We start from the raw sequence: 26,299 nt of genomic DNA on the forward strand, positions 1-26,299 counted from the left end.
AGGGGAAATTTGAATTCCAGAGTTGCCACGTTATAATATTTTAAAAGTCCAGTTTTAACAAATTTCCTACAAAAAATAAGAGTCATACAAAGAAACAGAAAAGCCCATGCACAGGGCAGTCAAAAGAAACTCTCCCTGAGAAAGCCCACAAGTTGGACTTACTAGACAAAGACTTCAAATCAGGAATTATAAATACTTTCAAAGAACTAAAAGAAGCCATATCCAAACAAATAATGAAGGAAAGTATGAGAATGATGCCCGACCAAATAGATATTACCAATAAAAAGATAGAAATTATACAAAAAAGCATCAATTAGAAATTCTGGAGTTGAAAAGTAAAACTGAAGTGAAAAATTTGCTAAGCGGCTCAACAGCAGATCTGAGCTGGCAAAAGAAAGGATCACCCTGAACCTGGGGATAGAACTGAGATTATCCAGTTTGGGAAACTGAGCAGGAATAGTGAAAGAAGAAAAATGAACAGAGACTCAGAGACCTATGGACAACACAGGTGTACAAATATATTTATAATGGGAGTCAAAGAAGGAAGAGAGAAAGAAAAAAATAGGAAGATATTTCAAGAAATTATGGCTGAAGCCTCCCAAATTTGATGAAAAACATTAATCTACACATCACGGCAGCTCAATAAACTCCAAGTAGGAAAACTCAATTAGGCATACACATTTCATGTCAAACTGTCAAAAGCAAAAGCCAAATGAATACATTACAAATACAATACAAAATCAAGTGTGTTTCTATACACTTGCAATGAACAATCCAAAAATAAAATTAAAAAACAATTCCATTTATAACAGTATCAAGATAAAATACTTATGAATAAATTTAACAAAACAAAAGCAAGAGTTGAACATTGAAAACTGCAAAGCATCACTGAAGGAAATTAAAGGAGACCTACACAAATGGAAAGACATCCTATGTTCATGAATTGGAAGACTTAACATTAAGATGGCAACTTTCCAAACTGATCTAAAGATTCAGTGCAATCTCTTTCGAAATTGCAGCTGCTTTTTTGTACAGAAATTGGCAAGCTGATCCTAAAATTCATATGGAATTACAAAAGACCCAGAATAGCCAAAACAATCTTGAAAAAGAAAATTAAGTAGGAGGGCTCATACTTCCTGATTTCAAAAATTATGACAAAGCTGTAGTAATCAAGACAGTGAGGTACTGGCATAAAGCTAGACATACAGATCAGCAGAATAAAAAAATTCAGCGTCCAGAAGTAAGCCCATGTATTTATAGTCAACTGATTTTTCACAAGTGTGCCAAGAAAATTAAATGGGAAAGAATGATCTTTTCAACAAATGTACTGAGACAGTTGAATATCCACATGCAAACAAAGTTGGATTTTTATCCTACACCATATGCGAAGATTAACTCAAAATGGATCAGAGTCTTAAGTACAGAGGTAAAAATATGAAACTCTTAGAAGAAAATGTAAATCTTTATAACCTTGTATTAGTCTGTAGTAGATCAATCTCGGTCCACAAACTGTGGCGTGCAAGAAGTGTAACTTTAATTAAAGTATAGCATAGATGTTAAGGTCTCAGATGGTGCTGCCAGACTGCCTGGGTTCAAGTCCTAGCTCTGTGTCTTGCTGAGATTAAAACATTTCTTAATAATTCTTAAACATTACCCTGCTAAAAGGAAAATCCAAAATACAAATGCCAAGAATATTTTGATCGTTGGTAGCATTATTAGGATAAGTGAATAGCTTATTAGGTGATTACATTGATTATTTGTTATCATATATAACTTCTAGTATGTTTGTAAAAATAGTCTCTTTACTTTCTAGTCATATTTTTCTATAGAATCACAGATTTTAGAGATAGAATGGATCTTACAAATCTTTGTATAAAGGTGAGACATCTAACACTGTCATCCCTTGACTCTCCCAAGGTCACATAAGTAGTTAGTGACAACAGTTAATTGAAAAAGACAACTAGAGGTCTGCTATGTGGGTAATCTGGGTCGTGTTCTCATCCTCTAAAGACCTTCTTCAACAATAGACTACACTTGACCTCAAGCTCTAGCTCTCCACTTAATATGATTTCCCCAACATATTTTTCAGCTTTGGGTTTTGGGACTTTCCATTTTCCTTTTTGCCCAATACTACAAAGCCTAATGCTTAAAGCTGATTTACAGTATCTCTGCTCTATTGAATTGTGATTGGTATACTTAGGTTGTTTCAGCTGAGTGTTTTTGTTTTTGACAATACGCTTTTCCTAAAAGTATGTATAATGATGACATAAAACCCTTCAGATGATAGTCCAGGATATCTTCAGTTAGCTCAAAACACCATTAAATTTTCAAATTAATTTTCATTAAAAAATAGACCATATGTAATGTTTCTGTGATGACGATGTCAGGCATTGTTCTAGCTTAGGTTTGCCACATTTAGTAAATAAAAATATAGCATATCCAGGTAAATTTGAATTTCAGATAAACAACAAGTAAACCAACTGTTGCCCAGGACATACCTATATTAAAACAAATTATTCACTGTTTGTCTGAAATTAAAATAGTACTAGATAGCTTTTATTTTACCTGGTAATACTAATTTAGGTGCGTAAGGTACATCATGAATAGAGGATTCATGCTCTCATAGAATTTATATTTTTAGAGGGGAGAGATGGACAATACAATGAACATAATTAATAAGTAAACTATATAGTATGTTAGAAGATAAATGCTTTAGAATAAAAGTAGAGAACAGGATCCCTTAACCTAGGTGTGAGGGCAGGTTCTCATTTTCAATAAGGTTGTTGATGAGATAAGCCTCATTGAGAGGCAAGATTTGAACAAGGACTTGGAGCATTTTTCCAGAATTTAGGGCAAGAGTATTCCAGGCTGAGGGACAGTGTTTAAAATACTGAGGAACAGCAAGGAACCAGTTGGCTAGAGTAAAGTGAGTGGTAGGAGAGAAAATGTGGGCCCAGACCACAGGGCCTGGGAAGCCATTGTAATGACTTTGGAGCCATTGCAGGATTTTGTGCAGAGGTGTGATATGACCTGACTTATCTTTTTAAAGATCACTCTAGATGATAGAGTGATAAGTCTAAAAGCAGGGAGACTATTGAGAGGTGATCATAATCATCAAGGTGAGAGGTGAAGGGGTGCAGACTATGGTGGTGGCAATAGAAGTGGGGGAAAATGGTGAGATTCCAGAGATAGATTGAAGGTTGAACCAACGGGATTTCCTAAAGATTGAATATGAGATGTGACAGAAAGAAGAACTTACGGGTGATAGCAAAGATTTTACCCTAAGCACATGCCATGAAAAGCCCTAACCTTCAGACTGGGGATATTTTTAAGGAGCTATGCATTGAAAGCTCTAAGGACTAATTGTGATTACCTCGAAGTGTCATTTAAATAATATATTAACATACATCTATGGGCACAAATTAGAGCATGACCTACTGCTTCTTTGGGGAAGCTGAAGGCAACTGGACTGTCGTATACTATAAATAGATTTTTGTGGAGATATTTTATTTTATTCCACCTGTCAGGAAAACAGCGGGTCAGACAGCTTTCCAGCTTACCAAATGTTACCAAGCCCTGAATGCTTCAGCCTCAACGTAATTATATCCTTTTTATTTATTGATAAACACCATATGCCTGTCATGTCAGAGATCAGAGAATGTCAAGGAGTCATTCATTAGACTTTGCTACAAAGCCTCCCTCATTATTCTCCACTTCATTCATTCTTGCTAAGCCTTCACGTCTGAGGACCTCTGTTCCTAGGGGATTCACAACAGGGTATTCAACTCAAAGCATGTTTTGATAGTTGAGCCATTGGTTTTATCACTAATCTGCAACTCCCTTCTTTCAATTATTTGCCCTGATGTAGAGGAGCCATGATTCAGATGATTCAAAGAAAGAGAGAGAAGATAATAAAAATTATTTATAATTAGTTTAGAAATATATAAATTGCCCTTGAAACACTTCACTCTTCCTAATTCTGGTTGACACAGACTAAATTTAAAGTTGATTTGCATCCTCTGAGCCTATGTGAGCTAGAGAGGAGGGAGTTTTGTTTAGTATGACAGATGGCAGGGTGATACTGTTTTGGGATTAAAAAGAAAATATATTGTAGCATTTCCATTTAAAAAGGGCTCTGCTTTTGTTATAAACACATGGGAATGCATGAGATGATAATGGTGGTGATGATCATAAAAAAAGTAGCAAGAACAATAATAGCTAATAACTTATTTAACTTTTAATATTTGCCACATACTGCTCTAGGCACTCCAGTTATGTTAATCCTCTTAATCCTCATATGAGGTCTGTATTATTATTCCTCATATTTTACAAATGAGGGAACTGATGTTCAAAGAACATAGGTAACTTGCTCAAGGTCACATAGTCAATATGTGGCAGAGCTGGGATTCGAATCCAGATGGTCTGATTTCACACTTTTAACTTCTATATGATGACAAATCATATGAAAATATCAACAATAAAATATAATGCATTATTTCGCTTGATAGAAAGGGAAATGCCTAGGTATCATAACAGAGAAGAAACTCAAAGTTGGAGTCATGACAAGAAACGAAGCAGTAAAGCCCCAGGGACTACCAGACCCAAATACAGACACTAAGAACTACGTAGGATTTTACTGTCTGCATGGGGAACAGGACACATAAACTTGAACCTATGCAGGGAGGGGAGCTTGGAATGAAGCTCTTTATTACATCTGGGAATATTTGAGTCTTGCCTTGTATGTTGGGCAGAAAAACTTTGCCCAACAACCCAGAAAACTAAAAAGAATTTTGTTGTCTTCTTAGAGCAATGATGGGCAAAGATATTTGTAAATTTGTGAGCAAACCTAAATAAGGGAAAAAACAAAATTCCAAACCTGTGTTCCATGTGGGTATGAAGTCCACATTTTTATTACCCACAGCGTAAAGCACCATGAAGCTTAGAAATAGACATAAAAATTAGTCCACATTCAGTAGTATGTCCGGGGCCTTGACAGAAGGAAATGCAAAAGGATTTGTAGGGACAGTTCCACCTCTCAGGATTAAGGGGTGCCCTTGGGGGTGTGAGGGAAACAATGTGAATTACCAGTAAAAAAAATTATGGACGACACAAAGAAATGAGCCCCTGTGAGGATGAGTCGATAGAAAAAACAGGTAGTATGCCAGGTATCAGACATAAGAGATAACTGGGAAAATGCTGTAAGTATATTTTAAATTGTTAAAGAGACAAAAGAAAGAACAAAGAATGCATTGCAAGATAGGATACTGTGAGTTTAAAAGAACCAAAGAGAACTTCAGGAAATGAAAAAATTAAAATAAAAACTCAATCAATAAGTAAACAAGAGATTTGATACAGATGAATGGGGAAGTAATGTGCCCGTGGTAGAGCTGAGGAATTCAACCAAAGAGAACAAGATATGGGAGGAAGGGGGAATTATTATGAAGAGATAGAAAATGAGAGATTAAGAAACATAGAAGACTGAATCAGAAGGCATAACGTATGCCTAATAGGAGACCCACACTGAAGAAACAATATTTGAAGAGAGGCAATATTTAAAGAGATAATAGATGGCTGTTTCTCAAATCAAAGAAAAACATGCAGATGCAAACCAAATTATGAACAGAATAAATAAAAATAAATCCACACCTAAATACATTGGAGTAAACCTACAGCACACCAAAGAAAAACAGAAAAATTTGAAAAGAGACGAATAGAAAAGATAGTAATAGAGTGCTATATTGGGACTCTTTCTGTCTCAATTTCTGCAGAGGCCACTTAAGATCAACAACAAAATAATAAGGAGCAAATACTCCCTGATTACAAAGAGAGGTACTAAACTCCTTATGCAGGATGTGGAAAGGGAGTAGTGAGTAAAAACTAAGTGACTTTCCCCCTTCATCTTGATGTAGACCATTTAGAAACACTTCCTTTGTAGCCTGGAATGTTGATTTTGTTTTTTTGCAAATCTCAATGTGTGTTTGCAATGAATATGTATTGTCTTTTTTTTACATTAATTTTTATTGAAGTACAGTTGCTTTACAATGTTGTGTTAGTTTCTACTGTACAGAGAAGTAAATCAGCTATACATATACATATATCCCCTCTTTTTTGGATTTCCTTCCTATTTATTTATTCATTTAACATCTTTATTGGAGTATAATTGCTTTGTGTTGGTTTCTGCTGTATAAGAAAGTGAATCAGCTGTATGTATACATATATCCCCATATCCCCTCCCTCTTGCGTCTCCCTCCACCCTCCCTATCCCACCCCTCTAGGTGGTCACAAAGCACAGAGCTGATCTCCTTGTGCTATGCAGCTGCTTCCCACTAGCTATCTATTTTACATTTGGTAGTGTATATATATCAATGCTACTTTCTCACTTCGTCCCAGCTTACCCTTCCCCCACCCCGTGTCCTCAAGTCCATTCTCTACGTCTGCATCTTTATTCCTGTCCTGCCTCTAGGTTCATCAGAACCATTTTTTTTTTAGATTCCATATATATGTGTTAGCACACGGTATTTGTTTTTCTCTTTCTGACTTACTTCACTCTGTATGACAGACTCTAGGTCCATCCACCTCACTACAAATAACTCAATTTCGTTTCTTTTTATGGTTGAGTAATATTTCATTGTATATATGTGCCATATCTTCTTTATCGATTCATCTGTTGATGGACACTTAGGTTGCTTCCATGTCCTGGCTACTGTAAATAGTGCTGCAGTGAATATTGTAGTACATGTCTCTTTTTGAATTATGGTTTTCTCAGGGTATAGGCCCAGTAGTGGGATTGCTGGGTTGTATGGTAGTTCTACTTTTAGTTTTACAAGGAACCTCCATACTGTTCTCCATAGTGGCTGTATCAATTTACATTCCTACCAACAGTGCAAGAGGCTTCCCTTTTCTCCACACCCTCTCCAGCATTTATTGTTTGTAGGTTTTTTGATGATGGCCATTCTGACTGGTGTGAGGTGATACCTCATTGTGGTTTTGATTTGCATTTCTCTAATGATTAGTGATGTTGAGCATCCTTTTATGTGTTTGCTGGCAATCTGTATATCTTCTTTGGAGAAATGTCTGTTTAGGTCTTCTGCCCATTTTTGGATTGGGTTGTTTGGTTTTTTGATATTGAGCTGCATGAGCTGCTTGTATATTTTGGAGCTTAATCCTTTGTCACTTGCTTCGTTTGCAAATATTTTTTCCCATTCTGAGGGTTGTCTTTTCATCTTGTTTATGGTTTCCTTTGCTGTGCAAAAGTTTTTAAGTTTCATTAGGTCCCATTTGTTTAGTTTTGTTTTTATTTCCATTTCTCCAGGAGGTGAGTCAAAAAGGATCTTGCTGTGATTTATGTCATAGAGTGTTTCTTCTGAGTTGTATAGTGTCTGGCCTTACATTTAGGTTTTTAATCCACTTTGAGTTTAAAAATATGGAACACTTCATGAATTTGTGTGTCATCCCTGTGCATGGGCCATGCTAATCTTCTCTGTATCGTTCCAATTTTAGTATATGTGCTGCCGAAGCGAGCACTTCCTTCCCATTTAGGTCACCACAGAGCACTGAGTAGAGTTCCCTGAGCTATACAGTAGGTTCTCATTAGTTATCTATTTTACACATAGTATCAATAGTGTATATATGTCAACCCCAATCTCCCAACTCATCCCCCCCTTCCCCCCCTTGCTGTCCATAGTCCATACGTTTGTCCTCTACATCTGTGTCTCTATTTCTGCTTTGCCAATGAGATCGTCTATACCATTTTTCTAGATTCCACATATATGCATTAATATATGATATTTGTTTTTCCTTTCTGACTTCACTCTGTATGACACTCTCTAGGTCCATCCATGTCTCTACAAATGACCCAATTTCATTCCTTTTTATGGCAAAGTAATATTCCATTGTATATATATACCACATCTTCTTTATCCATTCCTCTGTTGATAGACATTTAGATGGCTTCCACGTCCTGGCTATTGTAAATAGTGCTGCAGTGAAAAGCAGTGTGTGTTACACCAGCCCCTGATGTGCCCTGAGCAGTGACAACACGTTCCTTCCGAGAGTCTATGCTTGGCTGCCCCAAGCATAAACTTCCTTTGAGATTTGGGTTCTCCCTCTTTTCTACAAAATAAATACATGCTTGTTTTTTTAATAAAAAATTGTTTTAACTTACTTATCATAAAGTAATATTTAAGATTTAAAAGAAGTAGCATAGTTATGCTACAGCTTTGGGTAATTCCTGGCATGTGAATTTGTATCCCGAAGATTTGGTCATTCTGTTTAAGAATCTGAGGTTGTAGTGTTGGCTTGGGGGTCAGGAGGACTAGATTTTACTCTTGTCTTTGCTCCCAGTTCATGCTAGTGTCGTAGAAGTTATTTGAACTGCCTAGACCTCAGTTTTCTTGCCTGTAGGGGATTGGACTAGACCATCTCTACAATTCTTTCTGGTTCTGAGCCTCGATGGATCTCTTCCAGGTCCTTAGCTTACTAAGTTCAACTTTGGCATTTGCCTATGAGCAGACATTCTCTTGAGCTCCTCTGCCATCACTCAGGCATGTCAGGGGCTCCTTTTCATGATCCATCCTAGAGGAGGAGAGCCAATTTTCCTTTACAAGCTGATCACACAGATTGGTAGAGTCCAATTTATATACAGCCAGGCATGGTTTCTCCTTGTAAGACAGCACTGATGCAGCAAACAAAGACAGGATAGGAAGGTATGTGCCCTAAACAATCAAACTAGAGACAATGCCAATAGAAATTTTTTCTTTAGTATTCCAAAGTAACATACTTTTCATGGGGAGATTGATGGACTTTGGCCTACTAACAGATGCAGGGGTTTGGTTTGGGTTTTTGTTTTTCTTCCGACTCCATCAGCTTTGAAACTGAGAATGGAAATGAGACACCTGCATTAATAAAACAACAAGGTGGCGTTTGGACACTTAAACTAAACAAAAGAAATTGGACCTGGGAGTGAATTACTTATTTATGACCTCTCCTGTCAAGTTAACTATCCTCTTGTGAGGCCTGGGATACTCTCTTTATTGGTCCTTAAGGCAAGTAGGAAGGGTTCTGTGATGGTCTGTGGTTTAGGTCAATAGTGAGCTGGTTATGGGGGGGTCATTTGGTCCAAAGCTTCCTTATAAGGAAACGTACACCCTCCCCTCTTTTCTTGAAGACATTCTGAAGGGACTTGTGATAGCAGGATATATGGCTCAGGAATTTCACTGTATATCCAGGAGGCAATGACAAGATTAAACCAGAGTGGAACAAGGCCAGAGGTCTTCATCAACTCTGCAAAGGAGAAACTCCTGAGGAGCTGGTGACAGCCTGATTTCTTGCATCTGTTATAACCGACCTGGGAGAAGCATAAGTGAACACAGGGCATTGGGCAAAGCTTCTCCACCAAGGCTCTTGAGGTGCTGAATCACCTAAATGGTCTCATCTATCTCTGGTTTCTACTATTGTCCCCTAAAAGGACTACAGCAGTTCTCATGTAACCTTGTTTAATGTCATTTAAATAAAGATCACCTTGACTCAGATGTCATCTCATAGAACAGACATATTTCACAATCTCTAATGAATCCTTAATAGGATTTTTACATACATGCTTATATGCATATGAAACGTAAGTCTTGTTATTGTCCCAAGTTTACTTAAACATAGCTCACTGCGGTTGCACATGGGTACATCCCATGTGGAAAGCGTTTATATGTACATACATGCGTTTTGTCTTGGTATAAAATCAATTCTGCCATAGAGCATTTTCTCCTTTTCTTGTCAGTGGGAAGAAAAGGTCAGGTTTTAAGAGGGATAGAAGATAATCCCACAGAGGAAAGACTAGTCTTCCCAGCTGCACTTTACCAAGAAGTCATGCATTCCCACTCCGATCTACAAAGGTATGATAGGTCACCTTTTCACAGTACTGACAACAGAGAATATTGGAACCCAAGATGAAGGAGAGATCGAAGGATCTGAGAATTAGAGGGTATCAGGTCAGACACAAGACCTGACAGGTAAGGTGGCTACTGGCTTCCTAGGCAGGAGGGCCAGCAAGACCAGAAAGATTTGAACCCTAAGATCAGTGCTTATTGATAAGGCCCAAGATAAAATTACTGATAGGAGATGAGGTGGGGCCCTTCGCCTCACTTCAGCAGCCCCCTGATACGGCTGCTACACCAAAGCTTTTCACTTCCATGAACCTCTTCTTATCCTGGTTCGTTCTGGTTATGCCAGTTGACCAGCCCCACGCCTGGCTTCTCCTTCCTCCTTAGCTGTCCCAGCCTTCAACATCAATTACTGTAGGCAAGCTCTCACTGAGTAACAAGCACTCTAAAAATGTACCGGCTTTAAACGACAACCGATTATTATTTCTTACCTGTCCTTGGTTTGTGTGGGCATTTCTGCTGATCTGGACTGGGCTCCACTGACCTCGGCTGGGCTTGCTCACGTGTCTGCACTCAAACTGAAAGCTGGTCAGGGGCTGGCTGATCTAGGATGGCCTCAGCTGGGATGATACAGGACCTCTCCATGTGATCTCTCCTCCTCCAGCGGGCAGTTAGCCTGAGCATGTTCTCATGGCATGGCAGGGCTCCAAGACTAAGCAGGACTAATCCTGCAGGAGAGCAAGCCCCATTGCATAGCACTTTGCAAGCCTCTGATTGCATCCCATTGCTCAAAGCCCAGAGTCAGATGGAAGAGGATTATAAATTCTAGACCAAAGGGCTTGGATACTGGAAGGCCATTAATTGGGGCCATTCATGCAAGCACTCTACCACACCACCCTAGGCCAAATCATAGTATGTCTTGACTCGATGGCTCCACAGCCACCATTATATACCTGTTACCCTTCTTCTACCCTTGATCCCTACAATCCATTCCCCATCTACTAGTCCAGATCATTTCTTAAAAACATTCATCAGATTGTGTCACTCCCCTGCTCAGAAGCCTTCAATGACTCCCCCGTGCATTTAGACTAAAATGCAGATGCCTTACCACGGCTACCGGTCGTAAAGGATCTGCCAGCCCCTGCCTGTCTCTGTGCCCTCATGCTTTAACCGCTCTCCCCCTTGCCCACTCTACTTGGCTACTCTGTTCTTCTGTCTGTTCCTCCAGCCTCAGGGGGTCTTGTCTTTGGTGCTCCCTCTGTCAGGGATGCTCTGCCACAGGTGTCTGGATGACTGAGGGCTTCTTATCTGTCAGCTCCAGCCTCCTATCCTCACAGAGGCCTTTCCTGGTCACCTAAGGGAAAATAGCTGAGCCCCTTCCCCATATGCCACAAACTCTATCTTATTATCCTATTTTTTTTATAGCAATGTAGCATCTGAAACTATTCTGTTTTATCTTTTCATTTCCCTTCTCCTTCTGACTACAATGTGAGTTCCATGGGAATAGGAACCTTGTCTGTCTTGAACATTACTTTCTTCCCTCCAACAGTAATGCTTATAGACACACACAGACAGTCAAGAGTCACTGAACAAATAAGTAATTGAAAATCCAGGCATATTGGCCTATCATACAAATACATATATTCCACTGTACTGATTTAGGGTACACAATATGGCCTTTTTTTTTTTTTTGGTCTTGTCATTATATTTTATTTTAGCCATTCTAATAGGTAGGTAGATAAAACATCTTTATTGGAGTATAATTGCTTTACAATGGTGTGTTAGTTTCTGCTTTATAACAAAGTGAATCAGCTATACATATAAATATGTCCCCATATCTCCTCCCTCTTGTGTCTCCCTCCCTCTCACACTCCCTATCCCACCCCTCTAGGTGGTCACAAAGCACCGAGCTGATCTCCCTGTGCTATGTGGCTGCTTCCCACTAGCTATCTATTTTACATCTGGCAGTGTATATATGTCCATGCCACTCTCTCACTTTGTCTCAGCTTACCCTTCCCCCTCCCTGTGTCCTCAAGTCCATTCTCTAGTAGGTCTGCGTCTTTATTCCCATCCTGCCCCTAGGTTCCTCATGACCATTTTTTTTTTTTAGATTCCATATATATGCGTTAGCATACGGTATTTGCTTTTCTCTTTCTGACTTACTTCACTCTGTATGACAGACTCTAGGTCCATCCACCTCACTACAAATAACTCAATTTCGTTTCTTTTTATGGCTGAGTAATATTCCATTGTATATGTGTGCCACACCTTCTTTATCCATTCATCTGTCGATGGACACTTACGTTGCTTCCATGTCTTGGCTCTTGTAAATAGAGCTGCAGTGAACACTGTGGTACGTGACTCTTTTTGAATTATGGTTTTCTCAGGGTATAAGCCCAGTAGTGGGATTGCTGGGTCATATGGTAGCCATATTTATTTTGATATTCAAAGTCATATGATTCTAGGCCCTTGTTTCCCTCTCTTACACATTACAAGGCCTTTTCAGCCAGATAGTCTGGTTCATTCTTTCCTCTTTTTATGGGTCCATCTCTTATTTCTTACCACTTTTCCCCATGTAACTGAGCGATCCATAGCTAGCCTCGTTTCTCCTCTGTTCATTGTGCAGTAGTCCTCAGGACACAATGCAATGGTCCACCAGACAAGCTGGGATAAGCTGGGTGACAGCTGGGAGACCTCAGGGGGTGCAGAACGGCCTGGCCGCTGGAGCGGAATTTCTCTCTGGTATCTGTCATTCGCATCTTGACTTCTGAGGACAAGACAGCTTGTTGATTTAAAATTCCAGTTGGAGTAAGTGTCCCGAAAGAACCGTCAGCAACAGTTTTTATACACTCCCCCTGTGTCTGAGGCCAGGTAGATTCATCATCAGAGCATTTTAACCCAACGGTCTGTAGTTTAGACCCATAGACTGCCTTAAACAGCGTATTTTTGGAAGATACAGCTTCCCGCGTCTCTTCTCTGGGCTCGTCTTGAAACGGTCAGTTCTGCCTCTGGCTGAGGTCCATGTGCTTCTCTTTGGGCCTCTGCAAATAACTAAGGGTACTCATTCAAACTAGTCTTTTATTTATTTTCTATTTAAAACATTTTTTTTAAACATGAACAAATTTTTTAAATCCTTATTTTTTTAAAAATATTTATTTATTTATTTATTTATTTTTGGCTGCGTTGGGTCTTCGTTGCTGCGTGCGGGCTTTTTCTAGTTGCAGTGAGTGGGGGGCTACTCTTCGTTGCGGTGCGCAGGCTTCTCATTGCGGTGGCTTCTCTTGTTGCGGAGCATGGGCTCTAGGCATGCGGGCTTCAGTAGTTGTGGCACACGGGCTTCAGTAGTTGTGGCTCACAGGCTCAGTAGTTGTGGCTCGTGGGCTCTAGAGCACAGGCTCAGAGGTTGTGGTGCACAGGCTCAGAGGTTGTAGCACACAGGCTTAGTTGCTCCGTGGCATGTGGGATCTTCCCTGACCAGGGCTTGAACCCGTGTCCCCTGCATTGGCAAGCGGATTCTTAACCACTGCGCCACCAGGGAAGTACCATAAACAATTTCTTTACTTAAGAATTGAATGAGGGCTTCCCTGGTGGCGCAGTGGTTGAGAGTCTGCCTGCCAATGCAGGGCACACGGGTTCGAGCCCTGGTCTGGGAGGATCCCACATGCCGCGGAGCAACTGGGCCCGTGAGCCACGATTACTGAGCCTGCGCGTCTGGAGCCTGTGCTCCGCAACAAGAGAGGCCGCGACAGTGAGAGACCCGCGCACCGCGATGAAGAGTGGCCCCCACTTGCCGCAACTAGAGAAAGCCCTCGCACAGAAACAAAGACCCAACACAGCCAAAAATAAATAAATTAATTAATTAAAAAAAAAAAGAATTGAATGAAATAATTCTCTGGAAAACATTGAAATAGTAGATATTATAATTGCTCAATTTTGTCAAAGAGAACGAAATGCAGATTTGTTCTTAGTAATATGAAGAATGGAAGTTCAAAGTTTTCTAAACTGTCTATATATATTTATTTTAACCATTCAAAATTAATTTTTAAAGGTTATACTCCATTTGTAATTATAAAATATTGGCTATATTCCCCGTGTTGTACAATATATCCTTGTAGCTTATTTTATACATAATAGTTTGTACCTCTTACACCCCTACCCCTATACTGCCCCCCCTTCCCTCTCCCCACTGGTAACCACTAGTTTGTTCTCTATATCTGCAAGTCTGCTTCTTTTTTTGTCATATTCACTAGTTTGTTGTATTTTTTAGATTCCGCATATAAGTGATATCATACAGTATTTGTCTTTCTCTGTCTGACTTATTTCACTTAGCATAATGCCTTCCAAGTCCATCCATGTTGCTGCAAATGGCAACATTCCATTTTTTTATGGCTGAATAGTAGTCCATAGCGTGTGTGTATATATACATGTATATGTACCACATCTTCTTTATCCCTTCATCTGTTGATGGACACTTAGGTTGCCTCCATATCTTGGCAGTTGTAAGTAAAGCTGCTATGAAATTTGGTGTGCATGTATATTTTCAAATTAGCCAAACTAATCTTTTAAAATGCTTTTTCATTTAGTCTCTCTCCTCCCCAAAGACTTTCACTCTTAGCTCTTCCTCTGCCTGTCCTTCAAGGTCCTCCAGAGATGGATTTCATAAGCTTATTGACAAGGACTCGGTTCATATCTGAGGAGTTGTCCCAGGACCCCATCAAGGGCTGCACCTCTTCCGAGACCTTGCTCATGTTCTTTTTCACTTTGCCCTAAAGCAGAAAGAACTGAAAGCATTTCCATGGAGGTAATGAAATTTAGCTTCAGGGTGCCTCACTTGCACGGTCCTAAGGCCTTGGGAGGAACCCCAGCAATGTATTCACATGGTCATTACAAAATTAGCAGAAATAAGATACTCTAATTTCAGCTGACAACTCTCTCTGTCCCCTAGTGTTGGGTGGTGATGGGTGGCCATGGGCATTTTGGGGATCCAGCTTAGAGAAAGTTAATTTGGAAAAACATTCAGTTTAGATTTAGTAGAATATATTTATATGGTAGGCAGTCACTCGCATATATTGTTAGGTTTTTGCTGGCCATTCTGGTTTAGGAATGGCTCCTAGAAATCCTCCTATTGGCCATTCTGTCAACTCCCTGGGCAAGGCTGGGGGATCAATTAGGGCATGTATGTCGCCTTGGGTACCTGGTACCAGAAATACACAGATAGTGGAAGAAAAGCTAGGTTTAAAATGCATGGAGCTGGAAGGTGATCTGTGAAAAATTCTTCCAATCACCAAATGTAGAAAAATGTATGCCAAGTATTCCGTTCTCATGGATGCCTAGTCAAAACAGAAGCTCTCTGGAATACACCCTGTGATGCTGCATACACAATTATACATGCACTATATTTTTATCCTATTTTCCTTTTATTGTCTTCCTATTTTATGGCAATCACATGAAATAAAATTGATCAGAATTCCTGTGTTTGTAAGACATAAGACTGTAGCAGTAGTGTAAACAGCAAGTATATCCAATGTGAAGTCACATGTTTTATGCATCCCAACGATCAGTAACAAAAAGTAGATTTCAATGAACCCTGTTGGAAGAATGACTGAGTTATCTTTGTATTTTCTTTGTAGAATGTGTTACAAAAACAATGTCATATGAAGAGGCAATCAAAGAGTATATAGTCAGAAAGCGTAGGAAGAAATATTACATACATGTGTCAGGCAACTAAATAATAAAATATATTATTTGGGGGGTTTTTGTCTGCTTAAATGTTGCATTTGTAGTTCTTCCTTATACCTGATTTTATATTCATAAGTTTTTATTATGTTTTTAAAACAGGACCTAAAAATTGTATAAGCTCCCCTCCCCCGTAAAACCTGGATCTTCTCATGGCAAAAAAAAAACACAATTTATTACCTCAATAAATTAGCCCATCACAAAAGTAATAACTCTTATTACTTGGGGGCTTGCTATGGGTCTGACATTATTTTAGGCACTTTATATAATTCTGTTATTTAATCCTTAAGACAACCCTGTGGCTGATATGCTTCTTATTTCAGAGGGTTACAGAAAAATGAAGTAATTTACTCAAGGCCATACTAGGGTCAAACCAGTTCTGTCTCATTCTGCAGCCAGCATGCTTTGCTTCTGTTACCCTCTTTGTTACCTGGTATCACACTTAACTACATTTTTCTTGTGTTGTCTGTCTGCTGCTTTATATTTGTGGTCCTTGATTCCAGCTGTAAGTTCCTTGAAGATAAAAAATAGAACCCAAATTTCTTCCATATCACTCTCAACATATGGCAGAGAGTTGAGGTGGAATCTTTTTAATTCTTGACAATCAAAATTGATTAGAAGTCACATATGTCTGGAAAATGCCCCAAGAGAAGTACAGAATAAATTATTATTCTCAGGAATAGATTTAAAAAATATTTTTTTTGACTTCAATACAGTATGCTATCGCATGGCACAGATGGAGGAAATAACTGATTCTCAATTAAAAATGTAAAAGGACCAAATATGCAGTCTGAAGCTACAGGTAGGCTTTGGGTTTTGTTCTGAGCCATCACTGCTGGCTGGTGAGTACACGTGTGAAATGCTAGTTACCATAGCAACCAGCACAGCAAGCTTCCCCCCCCCCTTTGGTTTATGAATCCAAATCAATAAATGTTTATAAATAACACTCCAGTTGGCCAAAAGAAGTAAAAGCACAAACCAGAACAATCCTTCTGTCCTGTGAATGTGAGTCATAGATATGTTAGCCATATTCTGGGGACAGAAAAAGGCTGTCCATAAAATAAACAATTGGCCACATCATTTGCTTTACAAGAGTGCTTAGGAAAAACCCGCTGAGTGAAAATCGATTTCACATGCTAACTGACAACAAGAATACAAAGGGTGCACATCCAAGGGGCATGAAGGTGAAATTACAGAAATCACAGATGCTGGGTCTGAAAGAGAACATTGGTGTAATTGGACCTCAGTGATTATACTGAAGTTTAAATGGAATTGGTAGAGACATTATCCTGCCTTCGTGGATGATGTATTCTCTGCGAAATGCAAGTGGAATCATACAAAAGTGGAATTTGGTATCAAGAGTCCCAGCAAAATCAAATCAGGCCACCAACTATTGTAAGGTTTCTTTCTATAGCATTCCAAGCAGATGGTCAAACAGCCTCTCCTGGGATATTTTTAGTGAAAGGGAAAGTCATTTTCATGTAATCTCTATCTAGTAGCTGTTAAATTTTCTTCCCTGAGCCAAAATCACTTCCCACTCTCATCCTTAAGATGTATCCATTGGTCTTGGTTTGCTCTCTGGCATAACAAAAACCTAATCCGTCTGGTTCCCTGTCGGTGACAGCCCTTCAAACCTTTGAAGGCAGCCATTGAGTCTTTCCTTAACCTTCTTTTGTTACTGGTGTGGTTCCACCCTCTCCACTCTCCCGGTTTCTTTCCTCAGAATGCTCTTAACTTGCCAGCATTCTTCTCAAAATGTGGACTCTCCGAATGAGCTGTACAAATCCCCAGATGTGGGTTAAAATTTCAGTGAAACTACTTCTTATGTTTTATCTATGGACGACGTGGCTAAGTTTACGTTCAAGTGTGTGTCTGTGTGTGTGCGCACGCGTGTGTGCGTCTGTCTATAGCCACACTGCACTGTTGGCACATAGTAAGCTCCTGGTAGGCTAAAACACACAGGGCACCCCATCTCAGAATCTGAGTGAATTATATAAATATTTCTTCCAGGAAGAACCAACCAGGGCAGGGATTCCTTGGCAAACCACTAGCCTGAGAAACAGAAAGGAACAGCCCTTCATGGTTTTGGCAAATATTTTAGCGGGCTGACGTAAAGTGGAGAAGGAGTAATTGTTCACAAGGTGTGGTTTGGAGGGTCTTAGAGAAGAGTCTCCTGCCCCCAAATGCCTCATTCATCCAAGTGTCCAACTGGCTGGAATTTCACCATTTGGAAGTGCTAAGCATTTTCCGGCTATTTTTTTCCCCAAAAGGCACATTAAATCACTATTTTTTTCCCCCAAAAGGCATATTAAATCACTAACAATTTAGTGTGAATGAGATGATCCCATTTCTTTCAGAAAAGAGGAGAAGTTGAGGCAATAGGAAAGCACTAACTTGTGGATTTGGAGGTTGGGAAGAGGCATTAAATAGGGGGAAATAGTTTAGAAAGAAGTGATAGGATGATCTGGAGATTTGCAGATTTGCTTGGGGCCCAGCCCTGCCCCATGGGTAATGCTCTCTATGGTGGGGGGAGGAGTCACACACTCAAACGTACACCAGGGAAAGACACAGGAGGGTAGAAGACTACAGTGCTAGCATAATAATGAGTGAACCCGAGACAAGGGAATGGTTGGAACATGGCACCTGTGGGTCTCACTAAAGGGACGACCACAGCTTAGCTCCAGCCAAATCTTGCAAAGGAGGAACGCGGGCCCTTTATTGGCAGATCTTTCAAATTTTCAGAATCTGGAGGTTTATGTAAAATCTTCTGGTTTGGGAATGCTGAGCATGATTGCCAAGAGTCAAACAAAATATTTCTTGTGAAATCGCAAAGAGACAAATTCAGAGAAACAGAGAGTACAGTGGTGGTCACCAGGAGGTGAGGAGGTGGGGGAAATGGGGGAGACAATTGCTCAAAGGGTGTAAACTTGAAGTTAGAAGATTAACAAGTTTGGGGATCTAATGGACAGCATGGTGATCATAGGTAAGAATTCTGTATCATATACTTGCAGTGTTGCTTAGAGTACATCTTAAATATTCTCAGCACAAAAAAGAAATGTGACTCTATGACGGGAAGGAGGTGGTAGGTAACACTATTGTGGCCATAATCGTGCAATTTATAAATGTATCAAATCAACATGTTGTACATCTTAAACTTACACAATATTATGTGTCTATTTCTCTCAATAAAGCTGGGGAAAATTTTTTGAACAAAACAAAATAAGAACAAAAAAATCCACATATCTCTGCTGTCAGACATGGCCGAGGCTACCAATTTGTGGTCTCTAACATTAGAGTCTATGCAATAGGATCTATAGCTACATCTATTTCAATGAAGCAAGCGGCAGAGGCTCCAGAAGTAGCAGCTTAAATAAGATACAAGATTCTGCCTTACCACTCCTGAAACCTGAGAGGGGCTTCAAGGAGTCTACTTGGAGAGCTTGAAGTGTGTCTCCTGGAGTTGGAGGGGAAAGAAAGCATGATGCCCGCTGATTCATATTTGAACAATCTAAGGGGCAGGAAGCTGTGACCATCTGCCCACAATGCTGGATCAGAGAGAAAGGGAATTCCATGGGAAGCAAATAGCACTTTGCAGTTCTGTGTGTGCTTGTGTGTTACCAAGCGAGTTTGAAAAAGTTATGGAAACTGTCTGAGGCAGAACTAGATGACAGAGTGGGTTTGTACAGGTAGTGAAGATGGAAAAAATACTCAGGTATGTCTTCAGCACATTCAATAACATACACACACACACACAAGCACGCGTGTGCACAGAGACACAAATCTATGCGGTTTTTCTTTTCTGAAACTTTTTTATCAAGTTAAAGTATCTTGGAGATCTTTCTGCATCAGTATCAGCCTTATTCTTTTCCTCATTTGCATATTCAATGTATGGATTCTGTCTGGATTGTATGGATTTCTCCCATCTGCAAATTCAATTGTATCCATTGCTCCTATTGTAGGATTACTAAAGTGGACTTGCTGACAGCCTGTGCACTTTTTATTTTGAAGGATGTTACCAAATTGCCCTCCAGACAGGTAATATAAATGTACATGCCCACCAACAATGCCTGCTACACAGGGTGTGGTCAGTGGGCCCAGTGTAGGCATCAGGAGGGAGCTTGTTAGGAATGCAAATTCTCAGGCCCCACTCCAGACTTTATCCATGAGATTCTGCAAGTTAATCACATCTTCAGGTGGTCTCTATGTGTGTAAGATTTAAGAAGTCCTGTTGCCTCTTTATTGACAGCTGTCATTCTAACTGTGTCTTTTTATGGTTTTATTTTGTATTTCGTCTAGTATGAGTAAGGTTGAGAATATTTTTATGTACTTTAAGAGCCATTTGTAAGTCTTTATATAGTAAGGAAATTATCTCCATGTCTGTGATATGGGTTGCTGTTACTTTTCTAGGTGATGGTTATCTTGAATTTTTGTTTTTTCTTTGTTGTGCAGAATTTTAAATTTTCACATGGTTAAATTTATCTTTTTTATAGTTTCTGTGTTCTGAGTCATAGAAAGTTCTCACCACTCCATAATTATTTAAAAATTTTTTGTTTTCTTCAATACTCTATGGTTTTATTTATATTTAACTATGTTTTCTACCTGGCATTTATTTTGGCTCAAGGAATGAGATGTGGATTTATTTAATTTTTTCCAGGTGGCTAGCTCCTTGTCCTAGTACCATTTATTGAATAATTGAAATTTCCCCATTTATTTGAAATATCACCTTTAACACACACTAAATTTCCCTATGTGAACTCTCCATCAATTACTTATCGTAACATGCTGCCTTTTGATTAACCAAGATTCTCTACTGAATTGCTGAATATGTTCTCCCAGGGCTGGTGCTTCTAGCCTCCAGATAATAATTAAAAGGATCAAAAGTTATTGCCTTGTACCCCATCCCATCAGAATTCCTATAGGTGACAATTCATCTGATAAAGAAACGCAGGATAAAGGCTTCCCAGCATTTACAGGTACGTTTTTTTTTCTTTCATTTTGTTTTGTTTTGTTTTAAATAATGCCTCTAAACAAAGAAGTAACTGAAAGGGATAAGAAATTCTAGAATAGGTCAGATTTTTAGAACTTATTATTTTACATCACAGAAGCAGTGGCTTATTGTGCTTTCCCAGTCCTAGTTCTAAATTAGGAAACTAGACTTAAATTCTCCCCCCTCAATTTTCCTAAGTTTTCAGAGCTGTTCGTTGACCATCTAGCACTCTTTCTATTGCTGTCATCATCTTTATCACCTTCTTGCCTCTGGTCCATTCCTTTTTTTTTTCTTTGAATCAAAACTTTGAAGTACTTAAGTTTCTTGACATTCTTTTTAGCATCTCTCTCTTTAAAGAAATTTGTGCAGCAACGCTGATAACTGAAAACAAGAATTGGACCTCAGCTATATCACTTAAAAATAGGAATATCGGTTTTTGCTGTATGTTTTTGTCATATTCCTTCTAAATATGATAGAGTTATTTTCTCTGATGATGTAAAATGAGGACATTATGACCAGAACAAGGCTGGTTCCTTGTGGGTCTCAAGATATTCCTACAAACACACTTGTGCGAATGTTAGCAGATGATTTTATGTGAAATGCAGGCAGTTTTCCACTAAGAAATGAAATTCTGGGAATTCAACTGAAGATTCCTTCTTAAGGACACCACACATTTTAACCACAGTTTAGTTTGGAAGAAGAAACTCCATTAAACTCAATAATAAGAGGGATATGTTAAATTTCCTCGTCTCTTATCATGATAATTTTCCTCTTACCCATTTTGGAACAATTTTAAGTGCCCTCCTTTTGTCAGACTCGCTTGAATTTTGCAAGCCTGCAATCTGGGGACACTTGGTTGTTACCGATACCATTAGCAACAAGCACATGGTAGCATAATGTACAGTGGATTGAAATTCATTTTCCTCTTTAAGAGCTCTGTGTGGTAACACTGTCACAGAGCCTTGGCTAAAATCCATGGAAGGCTTATGCCATCCTGCTCTTGTGGTCATCCCCGCTGTCTTAGCCTAGAAACACATGGCCAGAGACCAGAATTGGTGCCTAGTCTCAGACTAGAGCAGCCAGTACTTAGGGATTTGAGCCCAAGAAACAGAAGGAGGGGACACTGGGGAGAGTGAAATAGAGAAAGAAGGAAAGCCAATTCAAGGAGGTATGGTTGAACTTGTTACGTCTGTAATCAATGGGGATCTAGCCCACTGTGGCCCCTCTGAGAAACTTTCTAGAATGTACTTTGGGACTATCCAAAGAGAGGGAGCACGGTAGTATTTACTCCTTGTCTCGACTTCTCTTGCTCAAGGATTATTCTGAAAGTGTTGACTCCCTTCTCTCCCGGAACTGTATAGAATGTGAGAGTATATGTGGCGGAGTGGTGTCTGCAGACATCCCAGGTGGAGAGCTCCCGGCAAGAGAAAAGCCACTCCACCTGAGGGCGCCTGGCTACCTCGGCAATGGGCAAAACAAAGAGAGGTGCTGAGAGGGTACAAAACAGGCATTAAAGGTGCCCCCCATCCCATACACGAGGAAACCTATTCCTAATCGTAACCGGTCTTCTGACTACACGTCATCACCTGCTCCTGGCACCGGCGGTAGATGTGGACATGACATTTTAACCCCAGCAGGATGGTGAGTGACAGAGCACTGCTCCCTGTGGCTTCCACCCACAATCCTCAGGGCCTGGGGCAGCATTTGCAGAGTCCCACAGAGGGCAGGCCACCCAACCAGCACCTACCACCTTGTTCACTTGGGAAGTGTCCTTGGGCTTCTGTAATACCACAGGCCATTTCTACCTACTTACACCTGCTAGGCCTCAGTGCTAATAAAAGAAATCACATCACAGGGAAATAAGTTCTGAGGTTTTGTGGTTACCTGCTAGTGCCAGGAACAGGGCTAACGCTGCAGTGGGCACTGCACAACTCACCCAGATTCAGCCAACTGGGGCTAAAGCCTCACACACGTCATAAAGCTATTTTTATGGGCATCAGGTACGTACTAGCCCAGCCTTTGGCAAATGATGGGCACCAGTTCACAAAACTTTCTCCAGTGGCCTCAGATCATTTCTGGAATAAAACAGAAACTCCATCCTTATGTCTATATAGGTAAGCACAGATATAAACATATACATGCCAAGACCAGTCCTAGTGTGAAGACAGACAACTGTCTATAAAAATCCTCTCGGGTTGTCTCTGAAGATCCAAGTCAAAGGGATGTCTGATGAGGGAACAAAAGGATATGTGGCCTTTTAGGAAGAGAGAAATTTTATTTTTCTGGGAGAACCAAGAGCAGGACCCAGCCTGATCCTGATACTCAGAGAGACGGCAGATTCCGGGAGCAGTCAGCTGTGGGTGTGCACGCCTGCTCAGCGACATGGGATGCGGGGTGGAATTCTGACTTGGCTGGACAGCTCACTTTACACCCAGGCTCCCTGCTCCTCTTTGTTGTGTGTTAGCTGACCATCTCAGCCCCTGCATCTTCACAACTTGTTTGAAAGCACTTAAGAACACATGTTATATGTCAAGCATTAATCTAAGAACCTCACAAACACACACTCACTTAGCTCTCATAAAAATAGTACGAAGTGCATAGTATTATCACCCCCATTTTACAGATGAGGAAGCGGAGGCAGGAGAGGCTACGGAATTCAATGCAACAGTGAGGGAGGGGAGAACTGGGACATAGGGTGCTTTCTGTGCCCTTTTTTTGTCTGCCACTGAAGATGGATTCACCACTTCCCCCCTTTTCCACAGTGTTCATAGTTGTGGTGTTTGATTCTAATCTGACCTATATGATTCTTTGTTTTGCATGTTTGTCTTGTTTCCACAACTAGATTGTGAGACACCCACAAGTAACATGCAGAAGCTTAAAGTCACTGAAATTGTCAAACAGAGTCTGAAGGGTATGAACTTTCAGAGAGTCCCCAAATTGTCACTGGGGGCTTATTAACTCCACTGATAATCTTAGCCAGCTTAGGTGTCTTATTTCATGTAAAGAACAGACCATCAGCAGAAAATCAGAAGTGGGGAGGTTGGAAGAGGCAAACACACCAATGGCAGGGGGCACAGTGGAGAGTGACCGAGAGTGTGGCAGCAAAAGAGAAGCAGAAACTGCCTTGTTGCTGCGTCAGAAATGTCAACCTTGTCCCTCAAGGAAAACTCAAATGATGTTCTATCTTTTTTTTAAGAGATGAGAGGAGATGCACTCTATCACGAGGCAGTCAAGATGCAGTAATAAATAGACTAGGGAAATTAACTGCCTTTTACAGAAAGAGGGGAAAGCAGTGTTTAATAACAAAGCATACAAGTGCAATTTCTCAGCTCTGTTGAGAAGCCAGGTTAAAGCATTTACTATAAGCCAGGCATTGAGTGTTATTCCCAATCCTCCCTACAGCCATTGGAGGTGGGTATTCTTGTCCCTAATTTTATGATAAGAAAAGAAAATTCAGGGACATTAAGTCACTCGCTCTAGGTCACAACCCTAACAAGTTGCTAACACAGGAGTCTAGCCTTGAACATCTGATCAAGTTCAAACCCTCTCTCATGGCTGTGCTGTATAACAGAACGTGGATGGGTGAAAGGCAGGCAGAGAGATGGAAGGATGAAATGATCCAGGGCAAGGTTGTGAGGCGGCATTTGGCTAGAGAAAATGCCAAGAGTAACCAAGAGCTGTTCTCTTGGAGGGAGAGCTGAGATTCCTTGATGGATAGTAACACTGGACTTTACTTGTCCTGCCTCTGTATTTTTTGGGGGGAAATTGAGAGGGCGCAAGACGCAGGTGTCAAAAATTCAGTAGGAGTAGGTGTGTTGTGAAAGGTTGTTGTGTGATAGGAGCTCTCCCTGCTGCTCCAGTGGAAACCTAATTGAGGCTGTGCTTCGAAATGCAGCCAGGGAGTGTCCTGGTAGCAGAGGGGAAGGGGGAGGTTTGAAGGAGAAGAGCCCAGAGAAGAGAGAAGGGATTTTGCATTCGGCCTTGGCTGAGAAACCAAACAAGTATTTGGATGCAAACACGTATGACAGCTTATGCGCTCAGCTGCTTGGTCTTTCTGGTCCGTTTCAGCTGAGCCACCAAGCAAATCACTAAGAGGCGAGCTCTCTAGGTGCTGGAAAACGGGGACTAGAAGAGCTTCAGCTCCTTAAAAACAAACATACCAACCCCTGACTCCAAGTCTTTTGAAAAGAAAATCTAGACCTTAGAAAATAAGCAGCCATTGATAAACTCGGGGTAAATCTTGTCTAACTGGCAAGGAACACAGTGGCCTCCTGGCTGGGGTGGGGGAAGGCAGCGGCTGAATGTGTTTGGACCATGTTCCTCCTTTTAAAGGCCCCTTGGCCAGCTGGAGGCTTTACAAGGGCTCCTACTCAGGCTAGCCAGCAGGGAGTTAAAGTAATCTAATTTTAATTATGTGACAAAAGCATGAAGAATCATTTAAAGGTCTGTCGAAGGGAAAAATGGCTCCAGTCTGCCAGGACTCCTTAGATGGTAATAAAGAAACCTATGGGCTAAAAGCTGGGTTTTGGTGCTTAAAAAATAAAACTCACATAATAACCGGATTGTACACTATTGAAACAGAGACAGGCAGTGAGGAGACGGCCACAGCTCTATCAGATAAAGACAAAGGCGGCTATGAGGCAGCTGGCCGCATGACAGTCATTCTAAATTGTTATTGGGGTTAAACAGTCATAAAAATAAGGTTAGTATTCGCCATTTCTCTAAAGCCAAGGAAGAGAGCATTTCTCTGGATAATAGCAAAAAAAAAAAAAAAAAAAAAGTTCAAAAAGCACTTTCAAGTACATTATCCAATTGGGGCTTCAAAAATATTAGCTCATCAGGTCTTTAAGGAAAGTTCTTAGCTTTAAGTAAAAAGGGTTGATTTTGAGATCTCATCTGTTTTAATTTACCACTGGCTAATATTTATGTAACAATGAAATGTCCTTTCGACTAAATGCTATATTCTGTAGCACTACTTTGAAATTTTGAGAGCCTAGAGCCAAGAGGTCAGTTTTTCTTTGGAGCACCTGGCCTTGACAAAAAGATCATGGAAAATTGGAGGCAGCCTAGTGCTATAGAAAGTCTTCAACATCAGTTGAATAAATGAGAAGGAAGTGTTGAAATCATTAAGCAGATTAAGACCAGTGGCTTCGTCAAAGGCGTTGCCACATCTTTTTCCAAGTCAGCACAGAATTCTGTCCAGGCTCGACTCCAGGTAAATGCAGTAAGGTTTACTGAAAAGTTGGTCACAAAAGGCATTAGTCAGGAGATCAGTGGGGACCTCGGAGAACTAGGCAAATAGATACAAAATTATCTTGCCTCACAATGTTCGTATCTCATCTGCCTTTGCGGCTCCCATCAAGTGGGAAGGTAGCCTTCCTGAGTTGATTTCTAAAGTAGTGGCCCTAGTCTTTCCTCCCTGTACATAGTTTTCCAGTAAGAAGAAGAGCAGAATCTTTTCCCCATCTTCCTCAGAGACCATGTGAGTCAGGGTAAAGCTAGGTTATGCTTCAATAACGAATAAAGCTCAAGTAATTCTCAGGGCCTTAATGTAACACAACGGTATTCGTGCTTGTAACAGGCTGATGCAGGCTTCCCTTGGTGGCTCTCATCCAAGCAGAGATCTTGCAGTCTGGGCTTCCATCTTAGTGCTGTGCCATCTGCATCATACAACTTCCGGTCACCGTGCAGAGGGGAAGGG

At 40.4% G+C, this 26,299-nt stretch overlaps 1 protein-coding gene and 1 long non-coding RNA gene across 3 annotated transcripts in view; both read right to left on the bottom strand.

Moving 5' to 3' along the window:
* Positions 1-26,299, bottom strand: part of STMND1 (stathmin domain containing 1) — a 109,923-nt gene that overhangs the window by 9,102 nt on the left and 74,522 nt on the right. The window lies entirely within an intron of this gene.
* Positions 287-11,613, bottom strand: LOC309607188. Its single transcript, XR_014232315.1, has 2 exons — positions 10,367-11,613; positions 287-8,873 (listed from the first exon to the last, which is right to left on the bottom strand). It is a non-coding gene; the product is annotated as an uncharacterized lncRNA (long non-coding RNA).

This window comes from Balaenoptera borealis (genome assembly GCF_965194805.1).
Source record: "Balaenoptera borealis genome assembly, chromosome: 12".
Taxonomy (NCBI): Eukaryota; Metazoa; Chordata; class Mammalia; order Artiodactyla; family Balaenopteridae; genus Balaenoptera; species Balaenoptera borealis.